Source organism: Tamandua tetradactyla, chromosome 5, assembly GCF_023851605.1.
Source record: "Tamandua tetradactyla isolate mTamTet1 chromosome 5, mTamTet1.pri, whole genome shotgun sequence".
In the NCBI taxonomy this organism is placed as follows: domain Eukaryota; kingdom Metazoa; phylum Chordata; class Mammalia; order Pilosa; family Myrmecophagidae; genus Tamandua; species Tamandua tetradactyla.
The window spans coordinates 41,757,486-41,776,115 of record NC_135331.1 but is presented as its reverse complement, the minus strand read 5'-3'; the positions used below and the strand labels follow the sequence as shown (position 1 = coordinate 41,776,115).

The 18,630-nt window shown below is 36.7% G+C and overlaps 1 pseudogene; it reads right to left on the bottom strand.

Annotated features, from left to right (window-relative positions):
• Positions 1-13,642: 13,642 nt before the first annotated feature.
• The window catches only part of LOC143683071 (mast cell carboxypeptidase A-like), a 39,253-nt pseudogene continuing 34,265 nt past the window's right edge, over positions 13,643-18,630 (bottom strand).

The following is an 18,630-nucleotide window of genomic DNA, read 5'->3' as shown; positions in this document are numbered from 1 at the left end:
AGTGACTATATTATTCACATTATATATAAAAAAAGTGTGTCATATGGAAGCGATAGCCTTGGTACAAAGGCATTTGATGAAATGCAGCTAATTAAACACATAATTTGGTACAGACTGTGTACCCAACAGATTTTGGCACATAAAATATTTACTCTGATAGACTGAAGCTGTTACTCTGAACTGGGTCTGAGTTGTTATTGAGACTGAGTGTTTTTAATCTAGAGAATGATAATGACTTCATCACTTCTGACTTCGTGTGTCTGGTTTCAGCCCGGAATGAGATTTTATTGCTGCACTTTCAGCTTTTGGTAAGAGTGTGCGATGTACTATTGCCACGAAGATGCTGTTTTTGAAAAGAACATTAAATATTTGTTAATTTATATTTATATTTAAAATTCTACATCCCTGCTGACCATGACAAGTCTCCTAATTATGATTTTTCTTCTATTTCCAATTTTATGTGGAAGCTGCAAACTTGAACAGTGTGAAAAGTAGTTGAGCTCAAAATTACTTTTCAAAATGCTTTCATATTTTGGGCAGTGAAATGGTGGCTCAGTGGCAGAATTCTCGCCTGCCATGCCCGAGACCTGGGTACGATTCCTGGAGCCTGCCTGTGCCAAAAAAAAGAAAAAAAGCTTCAATAGTTTAGCTCCTGCTCCTCCCTCTTCTGTGCAATGAGTTGCTACACAGGCTTAGACAAAACAGAACTTCTTAGCAGATGACCACTTTATTCCTTACATAGCACAAAGGGTTTAAGAGAGCAGGGGAAGAGGTCCTGTCGTGGCTGGCCCCTTGGGGAGGCCAACTAACTGCTCAGGTCAGGCTCATGGATGGGAGCGCCACATGCCCCTCTTCATGTTGGGGAGGAGAGACAAGTTTGTATTCTCAAGGGGGCTATTAATCCACCGCAGGGAGAGGGAGCCTTGCCACTGAGAGTTTCCAGGGATAAGCATCTTGTGATAAGCATCTAGGAATTTGGGACTGTTTGCTCCCAGTTTCCCAGTTTAAGGTCTGGCCAGGCCTTTTCATTAGACTTAACATCTCCAGAAGTTGTGGGATGGAAACAGACTGAAACATCATTGCACAGCAGAAAAGGAGGCTGGAGTAGACAAGGGTAGGAGATGGCTGCTGAGCCTGTGTCCCTGACTTCCCCAGGACCTTCCCGATTCATCTGTATCAGAAACAGAAATAGTTTTGGTCATGGCTTGAGCAGATTTATTTTTAAGAACTACCCTTGTGTTTTAAGAAGACATGGATTTGTTTCAGTTTCAAGTTTATTTAATCAGTATATTTAGGTCTACTTCTTTGTCCAAGGTTTGGCTAGATTTTAGGAGATGCATGGAGAGGAATTTTGCTGACATTCTGCTTTTCAACAGACCCTCGGGGCAGCGAAAGCTGCTGTTTTGAGGACCACACTCAGATCAACAGAAAGAGTGCGGCCCCCAATCTGTAAGATTTGACAAGTGGGGCTTGAATTCCTGTTCTACCATGTATTAGCTGTGTGGTAGGACATTTCGCTGCATTATAAAAGTGGGGGATATTTGTAATGGCTTGTAGCTCTTGGGATCTATTTAAATAATACATGACATGGTCCCTGTAAAGAACTTAAACATAATAACAAAGTGATAACTATAAGTAAATATTAATATATATTTTATTTGATGAAAATGGCTGTCAGAAAATTAGAAGGGGAGAGGAAAGAGTCCTCATATGCATTTATTTTTAACTTTTTTATTGTATAGTATAACATATATACAAAGCAAAGAAATAAAAAAGTTTTCAAAGCAAATAATTACAGGACAGATTCCAGAGTTTGCCATGGGCCACCATACGATCCTCTCAGATCATATTCATTTACTTTTGCTTGCGGAACGATGCAAGAAAACTCAATAACCAACCATACCAGTTTGCCGAGGACTGTCCTGATATTAGTCACTGGAAGTCTCGTGTCCCGGGAAATCCTTCAGTTCTAAGTAAACAAGATAATTGGTCACCTTTCTGTTTAGAATATTGCCTTTTAAAAAAATTTTTCCATTTTGAAATACTTTCAAACTTACAGCACAATTACAAACATAACACAAACCCCTTACAGACAACACTGGACCCCTACTAGATTGACCAGTTTTAACTTTTTGCCACATTTCTTGTATCATTCTATTATCTGTCTATCTGATCCATTTTCTGAACACTTGAGTTTTGAACACTCAGTGCTGCCATGTACATTTTCTAAGAACAAGGATATTCGCTGTGTAACCACCTTATGTGCTGCTATCAAATTCAAGCAATTCAATATTGACACAAAGCTTACAGTCTATATTCCAATTTTTTCATATGTCCCAGTAATGTACCTTTGTGCCTTTCCCTCCTCTTGCTAGATCTCACTCAGGATCATGTATTGCATTTATTTGACATTGTCTCTTTAGTTGCTTTGTTTCTTAATTGTCAGAACGTACACATTATAAACTTTTCCACATCAACCACTTCAAGCATACCATTCACTGAGATTAATCACAGTCACAGCATTGCAGTACCTTCACCACCTTCCATGACTAAATGTTTCCCATCTCCCCAAACAGAAACCTTACACTCATTTTGCATTAACTCCCCATTTTCCCTGCCTCTGTAACCTGTACTCTAATTTCTGTCTCTGTGAACTTGCACATTCTCTGATATTATTTTGTAGATACTCACGGGGCTTAAATTTAACATCCTGAAACAATAACAATCTCTTTTGCTCCAATACCTACTTAACATCGATAGTACACACTGACTATCCCCATATGCCTCCGTCCCTCCACCATTATGCAGTTTTTGACACAAACTGTATGTTTATATGATATGAATAAAAAACCACTGATTTATCATTACATTTTAGCATTTTCATTTTTAAAGCCTATAGGAAGTAAAAAGTGGAGTCACACACCAAAATTACAATAATACTGGTGTTAAAATTTACCCATGTCATTACCCTCCCCAGAGATCTTTATTTCTTCATATGACTTCAATCTATTGTCTGTTGTCCTTTCATTTCAACTTGCAGAACTCTCTTATGATCACTTTATAGGGCCAGTCTATGCTGATGAACTCCTTCAGCTTTTGTTTATCTGGAAATAGCTGTGAAAGGCAGTTTTGCTGGATACAGAATTCTTGGGTGGCAATTTTTTGTTTTCATCCCACTGCTTTCTTGCCTCCATTGTTTCTGATGAGAAATTGGCACTTAATCTGATTGAATCTCTCTTGCATATGATAAATTGTTTCTCTCCAGCTCTCAGAATTCTCTATCTTTGTCACTGGACTGTCTGATAATAATATACTATGTTGTGGATTTATTGTGCTTGGAGTTTATTGAGCATCTTGGATGTATATAGTCATAACTTTTATTAAGCTTGGGAAGTTTTCAGTTATTATTTCCTTGAATATTCTCTCAGCCTCCTTCTCTTTTTCTTCTCTTTCTGACATTCTCACAATGCCTCTATTTGTATGTTTGATGGCGTCCCAAAGGGTTTTCAAATGCTGTTCGATTTTCTTCATGCTTTCTCTTTCTGTTCCTCAGACTGAATGATTTCAATTGTTGTATCTTCACGTTCACTGATTCTTTCTTCTGCCAGCTCTAATCTGCTGTTTTGTTCCTTTTCATACGCTCCATTTCTCTATTGATATCTTATTTGTATTCATCTATTATTTTCCTTTAGTGCTTTGTCCATGTTTTCCTTTAGCTCTTTGAGCATATTTAGGAAAAGTCTTTGTCTGGTATATTCCAATTAGACCATCAAAGACCTCCTCTTTGATGGTCTAATGCCTTAATCTTCACTTTTGTGTGGAACAATGCTTCTTCTTGTTTACTTGCATGTTTTGTAACCTTTTGTTGAAACCTGGATATTTTGATATACTAATGTGTATTGTTGAAGTTTAGACTGTAGCATCTGTTCCTTAAGCTTGTATCTATCCAGTATTATGATGGGATTTTTAAATTTTGGTCAGGAACTGAAAAAATAAAAGAAGGTAAAAAAGAAAACAGCTTCCCCAGTCTTTGCAGATTACCTGTGCAAGTTCTCTTCTTCGGAACTTATCCATGCAAAGGATTGCATGAGAATAGCTCCAAGCCAAAGCACAGGAGCCTTCTTGGTCCTTTCTGTGCATGTGTCTTTTCTAGGTCATGCATGTGTTGCCCTCAGAATTTCCCCATTTATGCACTTACAAAAGTCCCTTCTTCCCTAGGAGAAAGTTACTGCATGGTCCTGGGCACTGTAGGAAGCATGACGTGACTACTCTCCCACAGCATTCTGTAGGAGAGCTCTCTGAGCTGCCTTCTATGTGCAAGGCAAGTTATGGTCTCTCAATACACTACTGGACAGATTGGGCCACACATACATGCTCCAGGCATGTACAGAAGAGTCACTCTTCTCCCTCTGCAACTGGGACCAGACATCTACCCTGGGGCTCCTAGCTGGCTCCACATTGAGATGGTGAGAGGCTGGCCAGGGTGTTAGGAAATGCTATCACTTTTAAGTAGTCTTTTTCTTGATTTGGAGCTTGCCCTGCTATAGCAGTCTTTTAACTGTTTTCTGGAGCCTAAGAAAGATGTTTCTGCCTGTTCTTGCTGGCTGTTCCACTCTTCTATGGAGGAAATGGAACCCTGAAGTATCTTACACTACCATCTTGATTAGGTGGGGCTATATATTTCTTTGTAGAAAGATAATTTAGTGACATAGATACCATTACCTGAATTTCACAGAAGGAGTAATGGGCCATGACTAGTAAATGGTGAAGCCTCTATTCAAATCTGCCATTGAGTGTCTTAATGTTCCTTGCATTCTCCATTATATCTGTTGTACTTTCAAATGTCATTTCTGTATCTTTATTTAGTATTTCAAGTTTTATATCAGAAAAATTTTTGATTTAAAATGAGATAATGGAATAAAAGAATTTTGACCTCTATAAGGCTACTTTAATAAAAAATCAATAGGTTAATAGGGAATACACAGTACATGCCAGAATCATGGTGTTGCCCTGGTCCAAGGTTTGGGGAAAGTTGACTTATCTCAGCATTACTTTCTGTAGTGGACAGTTGGGTTAAAGTGTAGTTTATAGGAAGAACATCCAGATAATTCTGGAGAGGATGGGGTCTAGGAGGAGGGGTTAGAGAAAAAGTTTAGTGCTTCTTGATCCATTTCTTTCCAATTTCCTGCCAAAATGACCAGACTACCTTTTTTTCCCTTTTTCTGTCTTTGTAAAAGATTTATTGGAGCATATACAATTGAGTTTTGTCAAATGACAATGGTAGGGGTTTCCTGAACATAAGAAAATCCTCAGATTATCCCAGTACCCTGTCTTGTGGTTTTTATACGGCAGCCAAAGCACCCTATCAGCTGGAATCCTACCCCTACTCTTAATGAAACCAATGCTATTAACTCCAATAACACTTCTGCAAAAATTTCTCACAGAATTCACCCAGTTTTACTATTAAGAAAGTTACACAAAATATGGTACAGACATGTAATGGAATATTATGAAGTCCTCACATGTGTAACAACATGGATGAATCTTGATGATATTAGGTTGGTTGGAATAAGCCACAAACAAAACAACAAGTAGTCTATGATCTACTAATATGGAATAAGTAGAATGAATTAGAATAAGTAAACTCATAGAGTCAGAATCTGAAATATGGGTTACCAGTGCAAGGGGGCAGAGTAGGGAATAGAGAATTAATCTATTGGGTTTGATTGTTATGTTTTGGAAATGGTTGATGGTCCTAGTAGCTCAACACTGTGACCATGTGAAGGAACACTGAATTTTATACTTGAATGTAGTTAAAGGGGGAAATTTTAGGTTTTATATATGTTACTAGAATAAAATTAAAAAAAAAAAAAATCCCTGGAACTGCACAATACAACAGTGAATCCTAAATTAAACCATGGATTACAGCTAATAGTGCAATTGTATGCTTTCGTCAGTTGTAACAAATGTGCTACACCAAGGCAAGGTATTAATACTAGGGTGCTATATGGGAACTGTGTATTGTATACACAATTGCTCTGTGCGCTGGTTTGAAAGAATTTCAACATGGCTAGAAAAGCTATGCTTTAATCCTGATCCATTTCATGGAGACAACCATTTCTCTTGATCCCTATTCAATAATGTAGGTTGGAAACTTGATTAGATTATCTCCATGGATATGTGACTCACTCAATTGTGGGTATGAACTTTTGAATAGAGGGAGATGTGACTCCACCCATTCAGGTGGGTCCTGTTTACCTTACTGGAATCCTTTAAAAGAGGAAGCACTTGGGAGAAGGCTTGAGATTCTGAGAGAGCAGAGAATGATGACAGAATGATGAGAACCCATGGCAAGCACCTTTGGAGCTGAAGAAGGAAAACGTCCATGGAGGAGCTTCATGAAACAAGAAGCCTGGAGAGAAAGCTAGCAGATTTTGCCATGTTCTCCATGTGCCTTTCCAGTTGAAAGAGAAACCCTGAACTTCATTGACCTTTCTTGAGTGAAAGTAACCTCTTGTTGGTGCCTTAATTTGGACATTTTTAGAGACTTGCTTTAATTGGGACATTTTCTCAGCCTTAGAACTGTAAACCAGCAACTTATTAAATTCCCCTCTTTAAAAAGTCATTCCAGGGCAGTTTACAGTGGCTAAGCAGGTAGAGTTCTCACCTGCCATGCTGGAGTCCTGGGTTCGATTCCTTATGCCTGCCCATGTAAAAAAAAAAAAAAAAAAGTAAATTAGAAAAAAAAAAGCCATTCCATTTCTGGCACATTGCATTCTGGCAGCTAGCAAACTAGAACACCCTGTAAACCCACAACTTCTCTAAATAAATACATACATAAATAAATTAATGGAATGGAATGAAGGAAAAAAAAGAAAGCTCACTGCCAGGGGAATTTTTAAAATGGTTTCCAAACCAGAGTTTCCTCAGTTGGACATAGCTATAGTAACCCTAGGTCTCAGTGAAAGTCATATATATTTTTTTATATGTTCAAAAAATGGATTTGGCTATGGAATTTTTTAAACGTTCAAAACTTTTCAATTTTAATAAATTGATAAAGAAAAATTGTGATGGTTTGAAGCTGTTCTGTACCCCAGAAAATCATGCGCTTATAGCTAATCCATTCCTGTGGGTGTAGACCTATTGCGGGTGGGTCTTTTGATTAGGTTATTTTAGTTGAAGCCTGCCCCAGGTGGGTCTTTCTCGCCTTACTGGAGCCCTTTATAAAAGAATGAAAAACAGAGAAACTCACAGAAGCTGAGAGAGAAGAACACACGTAGATGCTGACAGAGAAAGCTCACAGAAGACAGAAGGAAATCACTGAAGCCAGAAGCTATAAGCAACAAATCCTGGAAGAGAAAGGAGAGACCAGCAAATGCCGTGGCCTTTCCGTCCGATAGAGGAGGCCAGGCATGGTCTGAAGATGCTTGATTTGAACATTTTCACAGCCTCACAATTGTAAGCTTATCAGCAAATAAATCCCCATTGTTAAAAGCCAACCCGTTTTATGGTATCTGCATTTCATCAGCTTTAGCAAACTAAAACAAAAATATAGAATTTAGAAATAATAATTAAGAACAAATTAATGACAATTATCTTCAGATCGGTAGCATACACGAAATTTCAAAGCAGGGGCCATTTACTATAACCTTTGTTTCTGTACATTTTTTGAACTGTTATAATGTTAATGGATCTGATATATGAAAAGATGTGTTCAGATACCTTGTTTTATTATTATGCACAAACATTTTTATAGAAGTTAAGTAATAAAATGGAAAGAAACTTTACCTGTTTGATTTGTCTACAATTTCAACGGGAGATAAAACCTATGAGTGAATAAATTTTTGCAAATAAATTGCCCCATTCAATGAAGATCACTAAACTTATTGAAAAAATTAACAATCATTGAAAAATCAAGGGAAATTTTTGGAATAATTCTGTATCAGAGGTTCTCAAACTGTGGTATCAGCATCACCTGAAAACTTGTTAGAAATGGAAATTCTTGTGTCCCACCCCACACCTACTGCATCAGAAACTTTTGGGGTAGGATTTAGCAATCCATGTTTTAACAAGCTTCACGGATGGTTTCAATGCATGCTCAAGTGTGAGAAACTAGGAAAGTGTGAGAAGCCAGAAAAAATCTGATGGGTCATTATAGTGACATACCTTTAAAGATGCTTGAGAACTAGAACTAAATTGATGATTTATAGATTAATCTCTTTGTCTCCCTACTAGAAAAGCAACTATCAGTGGGCAGTGTGGTGTAATGGAAAGAATTAGGATTTTGAAGTGTGAGGATCTAGTTTCGGTTTGCAACTTCTTGTTATGCAAGTCACTTATGTACATTGAGCCAAAGTTTTTAATGTGTAAAATGGGCGGTTGTAATCAAATGAAGACATGCATGTGAGGGCAATTTAAAAATTTTCCAGTGTTATGCAAATGTTACTTTCATATGCTCATTACTGCCAGTGTGATTGCAATTATCAAAATTTTCTCTCTCATCTCCCTTCTCTTTGCCCCATTAAAATTTAATTACCTCTTGAAATTTTTTTCTAAGCAGAATTTTTGAAAAAAGCAATTGGAGACTTTTTAAGTCCATTTTGTTTTACAATAAGAAGAGAAATTTAAGTTCTTGAAATTTATTTTATATAGGAAATAATACTTATGGATTTTTTCTTTGTTTCATGATCATCTTTTACACCTCTTATCCATATTGTAAAATGAATCAATAGCACACTTCAGTGATACCATAGCAATAATAATGCATTTGGAAACATTAACTGTCAGATTTCCCTCACATGGTTCAAAAATTGTTTTACATTTTTCTGGTTTAACCTCTCTTGACACCAGTGAACTTATGGCTTGTAATTGAAGGATAAGTGAGCGAAAAGCAGTTCAAGTGATAATATATCCATTTCAATTCCCATTTTCTGGACGGAGACCTTTTATGCTAAGTTCATGCGAGAATAAATCTTTATGACAAAATTATAACCCTCAGATAGATGTTAGGCAGGCTGAGATCTGTCCTGGTATAATGGATTTTTGTGACAATGAAATGCAAGAGAGTGTCCCAAAAGCTTTGCCTAAGGAAATTCTGACAGTAGCCTATATGCTGCCAAAATTTTCAAGATGCTATTAGGACTCATTATAGAAAGATGGCTTAGTATCTTAATCATGAAATATGCTGGTGTTATCAAGGAGAGAGTAGTGTCAAGGCATAATCTCTGAAGTGTATTCATATTATCCATTTAGTCATATTAGCCATTAACTATTTAGAAGATGTTGTGGCTTTTAATATGTTTTTACATAATAAAACATTGCTGTTGTAAGTGCCCATGTATTTGTTACCCCAAATCTGAGTTTCACCCATAATTTTCTGCATGCCACCAGTTGAGTGAAAAGGAGGCATTCTCTGCAACCAGAGGCAATTTAAACTTCATATCATTACTTTCTTTGTATGAATTTTCATTCTTTCCTAAGTGATAGAATACTGCTTCTTTTCCAGTATTCTGGGTTGGTTTTCTAAAGGAAAAGACCTTAAATTGTCTCAAAATCGTAACAATGAACAGTTAGAAATACTACATTTATAAGGTCCATGGTTTTATCAAAAATAAATGGACAGGATTTAATAATTTTGTAAAATTTTAGAATATTTAATATTCTTGTACTTGTTAATTGAAACAGTTATCTCTTCTAGCACCTAGTGCATATTTTACTTTTTTTTTCTCAAGACCATTAAAAAATAAAGGAAGGGCGGGCCACGGTGGCTCAGCAGGTAAGAGTGCTTGCCTGCCATGCCTGAGGACCCGGGTTCGATTCCTGGTGCCTGCCCATGTTAAAAATATAAATAAATAAAAATAAATGAAGGAAAATCAATAATGAACCCACAACAGCAACACAAAGAGGTAAATAACTACAAAAACTCTGTGAAATCCCCCAGAGTTGTAGTTAATTTTTTGCTTTTATGTGTGAAAATATTATTTCAAATTATGTTGGATTCAGTTTTCATTTGTACTTCAACTTTTGGGAGTCAATAAGCCCCAGATCTTAAGAATTTAATGAAATCTATAGACCAGGAAAATGTGTATATGCACGTGCAACGTAGCTAAAGCACAGCCTAAATGAAGAACTATGCTTGAGAGCAGGAATTGTGCCACTTGTTTCCGTACCACCCAAGCCCTACCTCGAGTAGGAACCACCTGAGTCAACTTCCTTTAATACAAATGTACTTTCTCCCAAGCAAAAGCAAAAAAAGAGATCAGTGGGTCAACTTGATGGATACCTACCTAAAATCCTAACAAAAATCTAGGAGACAAGCAGTGAGACAGAGTGGCTAAGTGCATTGCTGGATATCATGTTAGATGGTAGATTCAGGGTTCTAACCCAAACCTCCTGGTTCCTAGCCCCGAGCTTTTGCATAAACCACATCATCATGCACAGATTTCCATCCAGGATACATCTGGAAATGTTGTAGCAACTGTCCCTGGTCCATTGCATTAGTTAGGGCTAGGTTGGGTTGGGAGAAACAGCGATCCAAATCATTGCTAACTTAATTAATGTAGACCTTCATTTCTTTCTATTGTTTAAGTCCTAAATTAGGGGTGGCCAAGCCTTGATTGGCTGCTGTGTTCAGTGAAATTCTCAGAGGCCCAGGCTCCTATCGTTTTCTCTGCTTCACTTTCTAGGATGATTTTATGACCCGAGATGTCAATGTCTGCCCAGCTTCAGCCATTACAATTGTATTACAGCTAAAAGGAAGAAGGAAGGAAAGAAGAATGGCAACTGCATGTGCCAGAGGTTTGCGAAGGTAGCTTTCCAGATCGTCACATCATGTTTCCTTGTACACACCATTGGACAGAGCCTCAGTTTGCAAGGATGACTTGGAAATAGAATCTCTATTCTGAGTGGCCATGTCCCTGATTAGGGAAGAGGGGAGAATAGATTTTAGAGCACAAAGTCCAGGCGACCAGGCACAGATTCTGGATCCATTGCTTCTCATAGACGCTCAAATAGATGACTGCCCAAGTAAGATTGCCTACTGCTGCTACTTCGTTATTTGTTCCGGGGAGATTCAACCTCAATTCAACACTACAAGGTTTCTTTGTAGATTTTTGGGGCCAATACATATTCTTCCTTAGAAAAACTGCATTTACATCTCCTATATTAAAGGTAAAATGTTAGCTTACAGTTTTAAGAAGCATGTGGTGGAATCAAGGAGAGTACTCCATGCTTGGCTTTTCCCATGTCCAGGGAAACTCATGGAATGGTTGATTGGTCATTTTCTCTAGCACAAAAAAGGCGAAGGGAGAACACGAGAACTGAAAGAACTCATGTGTGTTCTCAATGACAAGTTTCACAGGGGAATACTTTTTTTTTTTTTTAAATCTAAACAAAATTGGTCATAGATGTTTGTGTTAAATGAGAAACTGGAACTGTAGTCTGTTGGCCTAATGTTGACTTAGTGAGCTTGTACTTCTTGGTCATAGCACATACCCATTGTGTAAGGCATGGAGGCCCTTTTAAAACTGGTTTGTGCTTTTAAACGTGGATATGACGTTTAATTTAAAGTCATCATGCTCACTGGAAACTCATTCATCCATATAAGTAAACTATCAATGCAGTGCTTTATTTTTTTTATATAATGGAGATGTGTCTCAGCAATAGACCACTCCATAAAATAATACATTTTCAAAGTAAGATGCAGTGCCTTTCAAGTGTATTTGGTAGTAAGGAAATTGGAAAAGGATTGATTCTTTAGAAGATTTTTTTTTGGTGCAATATATTGTCAAGAATACTGTAAGAGACAGCACAGTTTATAACTTGGGTTCAAAGCACTTTTCCTGACATGGGTAGAATCCCATGTAGCGCTGATTACTCAAACTCTCTCATAAAAAATGAAGTGAGAAAAAACATCAGTGTAGCTATTTTTCTTCACATAATTATTTTGATAATTCATATGATGTCACAGAAGCAAAATACACTAGGATGTGGTTCAAAAACTATTTACTCTGAATAAGAAATGATCTTTTTAGGGTTTTTGGGTTCCTCTGACTGATGAAAGAAGCACAAGGCCATATAATAGTTTAAATAAAATGGTGTGTAAACCTTTTGTGTCTTTTATATGTTGAATAATGGATGGAGTCAGGATAATATTCAACAACTGGAATTATCATCCTTACCTCCTTCCCCTAAAGAGCAATGGAATTTTAGAGACATTTATGTAAATTGTAGGGTTAGTTTATTTCAATCTTTTCTCAGTTAATTAAGTGTGAATGAGTAAATAATTCCCATCTGGTATGTTTAATGGAACAAAATTTATATTTCCATATTCTGAGCCTGTTTGGAATTTTAAATATTTAGGCATAGAGATGATATTTTTATAAGGAATATTTACTCTCATAATCACAATGTTTTGTCTTTTCCTTTCTTTGCTCTGTAGTCTTTCTCTCCCCCACCCGTAGAGAATTTTGTTAGTCTCTATTGGTTTCTTCTACAAAATTTTCCATGGGCAATTCTACCAACTCCATGACTCTTAGAAACACCATCCCCTTATACATTTGATGTCATCCTTTTATTATGGGTCTCTGAAAGATGCAGGAGGAGGGTCTCAAGTAATTTTTTACTTGGTTTCTCAGGATCTTTCAGTTTCCTCAAAAAATATACCTAAAGTATCCAGGAAGCCAAGGAACTCTCTATCCCTCAAATCCTGTTAAGCCTTAGGGTGGGCATCTGTGTCAGGATTTTTGTAACATGGAAATCCTCATTGTCCCTTGATTAAGGACTGAGGAATTGAGGTAGTGGAGATGACATTTTGTCAGACAATCTTAAACAACGGGATTGTAGACAGTGTAAAGGTAACAAGCTATTCTTGCCTGCAGTCATCGACTTTCTCCAATTTGTAATGCATTCCCAGGTTTCCTTTCTACCCACTGGGAGGGCAGGGGTCACAGCTGGCCTGACTGTCGTGGCCATATCTGTAATTACCAAGAAATGTTTTGGCAGGTAGTTTTCTCTGATTATGACAGGTTATATTAAATTATTTTGAATTTAAGGTACATTATGTTGATGAGAACTGAATTGGTTGTTTAAAGTACTGAGATTCATCTCTTTACAAACTACTTTATTTCCTGCTAGAACATCCTTTTGCTGTTGTGAAGAGATAAACAGCGTCCACTTCTATTGAAATAGATATAAATATACTGACAAATTACATATTTGAAAATTGAAGATCCTCTTATTAACAGACTAAATGAGAGACATTAAATGCTTGATTATTAATGCTAATGGAGAAATGTAGAGGATATGGTTTGTTAAAAACAGAAGATGCATTGTTAGAGCTTTGGAATGCATTTTATTTTTATTAAGTTAGCACATGAAATGATGAAGACACAGGATGAAAATCTGATTCTGGAGAAACTGAAGGTTCTCATTTTTCTTTCTTGTATCCCACTGTGTATATATATATACATATATATGTATATACACATGTATATATATATATATATAATCTTTCAAAATCCTCAAAATTAACACTTTCTGATGGATCCAAACTTTACTTGGAGCAAGGAAAAAATAGTTTAAAGCTTTCACTTAAAGCCTCTTTGCCCAGCTGCTACTAAATATAAGTAAGAGCAAACAGAGATAACATAGGACTTAAGTGAGCAAGAGAAGGACCTCTTCAGGTGGTGTGGATGCCGCATCTAAGAGTAAGTGAAGACTGACTTTCTGATGAAAGACACACACACAAGAAAACATTAACTGACACTGTAAACTGAGCACAGACGTATGCTTGAGAATATACTTGGCAATAAACTGGGCAGCCAGCATGGTCTCTTTACAGGTTGACTTTATCCGAGACTCTGGAAGGAGCAAACCAAATCTGCCTTTATCTCGGAGTTCAAGGGCAAATGTGAGTTTGATGCCCAGATCGTAAGTCCAGTCTAGAGAAGAACACGATATCGGGTCTGTAAAACATAAGCAGTAAATATTTAGTTAGAGACAAATGCTAATGTTTTTCTTGAAATGGAAATTCACTGGTGTAAAATTAGCCATAAAAAATAATGACATATATAGTCAATTGCAGTAATGAATGGGAGTAGTGGTCTGAATAGTACAGAGTGTATAGTAAAAATAATTGCAGCTTTGGAATTTACCATCCATTTAAAAATTGTGCTGCATCTTTCAAATTACATTTTGGTTGGGTCGGTGCCAAACGGAGCTTAGGTTTCCTGGGCACAATGAATGCAGACGGAGGTGATCTGTGTAAGTGCAAACATCAGAGAAAACCAACCGAGTCATCATCACTGGTCACTGAAAACCAATCAAGGAAAACTACACATACAAACTATGCAAACCGCATTCTTTCTAATAGCTCAGTTCCCTTGCTATTCATGTCACTAGGATGAACTATTTTATAGTTAAAAGACAAAGAAAGGCTAAATTAATTATTTAAGGGAAGAATTTATTCCCCCATCCAATTTTTCTATGTCAAGCTTTATGAAATTTTATTAAGGATGCTATTATTAGGTAAAAAGATAAAGTAAACACACACCTAGAGGTTGTATACATCTAGGATTTATACGAGGGCATGGAGATACTATGAAATGCAGTTAAATATATTTTGCTTTATGTAATAGAAAAAAGTATATATTTTTGGTAAATAGAATCATTTATATTCTAGGGCAATTTAAATGATTTTAACTGATATCAACATTTTAGGTTTGAAAGATAAAAATTCAAAGCTGTGATGAAGATGTAGAAAGAAGGAACATTTTGGTGGAAAGCAATTGGGTTGGCTCTTAAATTATTCAATACAAATTTATTAAGCCTTTAACATATAAAATACACTTTACTTGGTACTTTAGAGGGTGGTTGATTCAGGATACAAAGATGAAGAAGATATTTGCATGCTTGAGAACATCCAAGTTAGTGGGGAGAAGTCAAAGATGCAAATCTACAGAGGCAGGGGAGAGTATGCTAAATACCATAGGAGAAGTGTAATATCTTATGAAAATTTAGAGGAAAAAAATGAGATTAGGCCTGGTGAGGAGGATGGTATTTCCTGCTCAAAGCCTGGTGAAATAGCACCTTCATGATGGGAGGTGCCTTGAAGAAAGACTAGTATTTTTTTCCAGGTGGAGATGGAAGAAAAGCCTTCGGGGCAGCAAACTACAAGGATGGAAAAGCATGGAGGTATTTTTGGGGACCTGTTGGACCGGAGAAAAACAGAAGTGAAGGTTTATGGGCAAAGCTCAGAAAATTGGGTAAATCAGGATTTTAGATGTTTGGGAGGCAATAATGGCCCTTCAGCAGTGCATTTTAGGATAGTGATCTGCATGGAAAAGGGCAGAGACCATGTAGGAGGTTTTGTGAAATGAAAGCCTGAGTTAGGATAGAGTCATCACACTGGGAAAATAATTGAGGGGTTCTATGTAAGAAACATTGGAATAGAAGAATCTCAGGATTTAATTAAAATAAATGGAGTTTCAATATGAGTGGCTGGAGAAAATCAGCATATTATTAACAGAGACAGGAAATCATCAAGGATTTGGGATGGTAGGGGGGAAAAGACAGGGAAAAGGAAGATAAAGGGCCATATTTATCAGGAAATCTGATATTCAAGAAAGGAGTGGGAAAAATGAATTTTGAAATTATTGGTGGAAGTGTGTTAGGTGAAATTACTGTGCACATATTTAGGATCGTTATGCCTTCTTGGCGGATTGACCCTCTTATTATCTTATGTCCTGCTTTGTCTCTAGTAAATCTAATTTGTCTGCTCTTAATATAGCAATGCCTGCTTTAAAAAATTGCTGTTTGCGTTGTGTATCTTTTATCATCCTTTTAATTTCAACCTACCTATGTTCTTTTTTCAAAGTGAGTTTATTCTAGACAGCATATTGTTGGCTTGTGTTTTTTTAATCCACTCTGTATTTAATTAATTTATTTTGATCATTTACATTTAAATAAATTATTGCTCTATTATGGCTTAAATCTGTCATTTTATTATTTGTTTTTGCTTGTTTCTTATGTTCATTTTGTTTGGAGAACTTCCTTAAGTTATTCTTTAAGGGTTGGTCTGCTGGTGACTAATTCTTTTAATTTTCCTTCATCTGAGAATGTCTTACTTCCCTTTCATTTCTGAAGGATATTTTCACCTGATATAGAATTTGGGGTTGACAGTTCTTTTCTTTTTCACTTGAGAAAACGACAACATTTTCTCAATCACTTCCTTTGGTGTGACACAACCACTTGCCATGGTTTCAGACGAAATGTCTATCGTTTGAATTGTCTTTCCCCTGTAGGTAATGCACTGTTTTCCTCTGGTTGCTTTCAAGACTCTTTGTCTTTCGTTTCCAGAAGTTTAATTATGATGTGTCTTGGAATTAGTTTCTTTGGGCTTATTCAGGTTCTGGACTCTGTTGTTTTGTTTCTTTTGCCAAATTAGGGAAAATTTCAGCCTTATTTCCTTCAAATATTTTTTCAGTTCCATTCCCTAGGACACCGAAGACATGAGTGTTGGATATTTTGTTACTGTGCTACATGTCCTTGAAACTCCAGCCTTTGGCGGCAGAGAGACCTTTCCTGAAGGGAAAAAAGTCAGAAAGAAAGGGAAGGAACTGAAGAAAGACTCTTGGAGAATATATATATTTTTGGGAAATGTCTACTTTTAGAGGCAGTCAGCAGAGAGAGTGAAAAGAAGGTGAAGGAGGAGAATCAGGAGAGTTCAGTGTCAAGGAAGCCAAGGGAATGGCGAGAAGGTGTGTCTTTAGGGCTACATGTTGCAGGAAGCTTGTGGAGCACGTGAGTTGTGACGTGAAGCACTGGCTTCACTGATCAAGGGCATTTTTAGCTAGAGTTGGGTTTAGTTTCATTAGAAATAAAGCACATCAAGGTAAGAGTTCAGAGTAGTGTCCTGCATGATGATTTACAGTCTAATCTAAATCTAATCTAGCTGTACAACCTGTATTTCCAGTTAAGTAAACAGTTTTGATTTCTAAGGGTTAAAGAGCACATCTATTCCATTTTTAGAGATTTACTTTACATGAAGTTTCTCAATAATAGTGGTGACTGAGAACATATGTACTTTGTGATCTTTTAAAATAATTGTGTAATGATATTGAGTGTAACACAGTTTTATGTCACCATTTTTGAATCTTCTAAACTTTAGGTTTGCAAACAACAACCTATATTAAGGCATGAAATGAATACAATACCCAAAGCCTTTTTTTGTAAGACACACAGCCTTATAAGGCTGAACTTATTGAACATAATAGTTAGTTTCTAATTTACCTCCATGTGTACCTGCTGAAATATGAGTATATATTTATAAAATGTAATAGCAATGTCTTTCCATACACTAGGCATCTTCTCAGTGTTTTATGTAGGTTAAATCATTTAATTAATTCCCATCACAACCTTATGATAAAGTACCAATTGGTATTTTACAGACGGGAAAATTTAGGCACAGAGAGGTTAAGTAATATTCTCAAAGTCACATAGCTACTAAGTGGTGGAGCCAGAATTCAAACCCAGGCCATGTCTCCAGAGTTGATGGTGCTCATCATTGTACAGTACTCTACTGTGTATCAATCCATAGTACATCCAATGAAAAGTCTCAGGTTCAGGGGATTTACTATTATTCAAGCAAAACAAGTCAAAAGAAAACTCAATCAAGTGAGAAATCTGGTTGTAGCCCAAAAGAATCCACATAAAGTGATGTTGGTGGCTCATATGTGCTACATCTACTACCTACTTGATAGAGTGTCTTCTAGAAAAGCATATCTGTTGTTAAAATGATTATGAACACGCATTATAATACAAGTCTCACTTTTATATCAACACTAAGCGATAACTCTATTTGAAAGAGCTGAAGTAGGAAATGCATAGGCACAAACTGAAATATTTTCCCTGTACTTCTGTTTCCCTTTGATGTAATCTTGGAATGTTTCTTAGGAGGTAGAATTTGGGCACCGTGAGCTACAAATTCAAAGTCTCGACTTTCTCCTTTTCAAAATGTAGATTGGTATAGAGTAGTAAAACAGCACTAGGGTGAGAACCAGGAACAAATATAGCAGCTTTGATGTGTGGGGGTCACTTTGAGATAACGTAGATTACTTGGTGCCTGTAGATTCAAATAATTTTTATTCTTGCTAACCACATGCTAAATTCAGTTCAGTTCCTGTCTAAGATGGTAAAGATCGGATGTGCTATTAATGTGCAATGCAAAGACTTCACATTCTTTCAAAATGATTATTTAAATTTTTTGCCATCTAAATTTTGTTGCTTTTTTTTGGGACTAAGTAGCAGGTTTGTCATTTTGATCGGCTAGGTTGGATTTTGTACCTGGTCTGCCCTAAAGTGATAAAAATCTTTCCATATCACGATTTTGGAGTTTATAAATGAGGTGTTTAAAATAGATCAATGGCTCTCAATCCTAGTTTCATTTTAGAATTACTTGGGGGCACTTAAAAATGCTAGTTCCTTGGCCTCACCCCAGACAAATGAAATCAGAATCTCTGAGAATGGGGTCTGGTCATTCATGTATTTTAAAAGCTCGTGATTCTAATGGGAAACCAGCCTCAAGAACCACGGAGTATATCATTTCCTAAGTCTTTTCCTGGTTTCAAATTC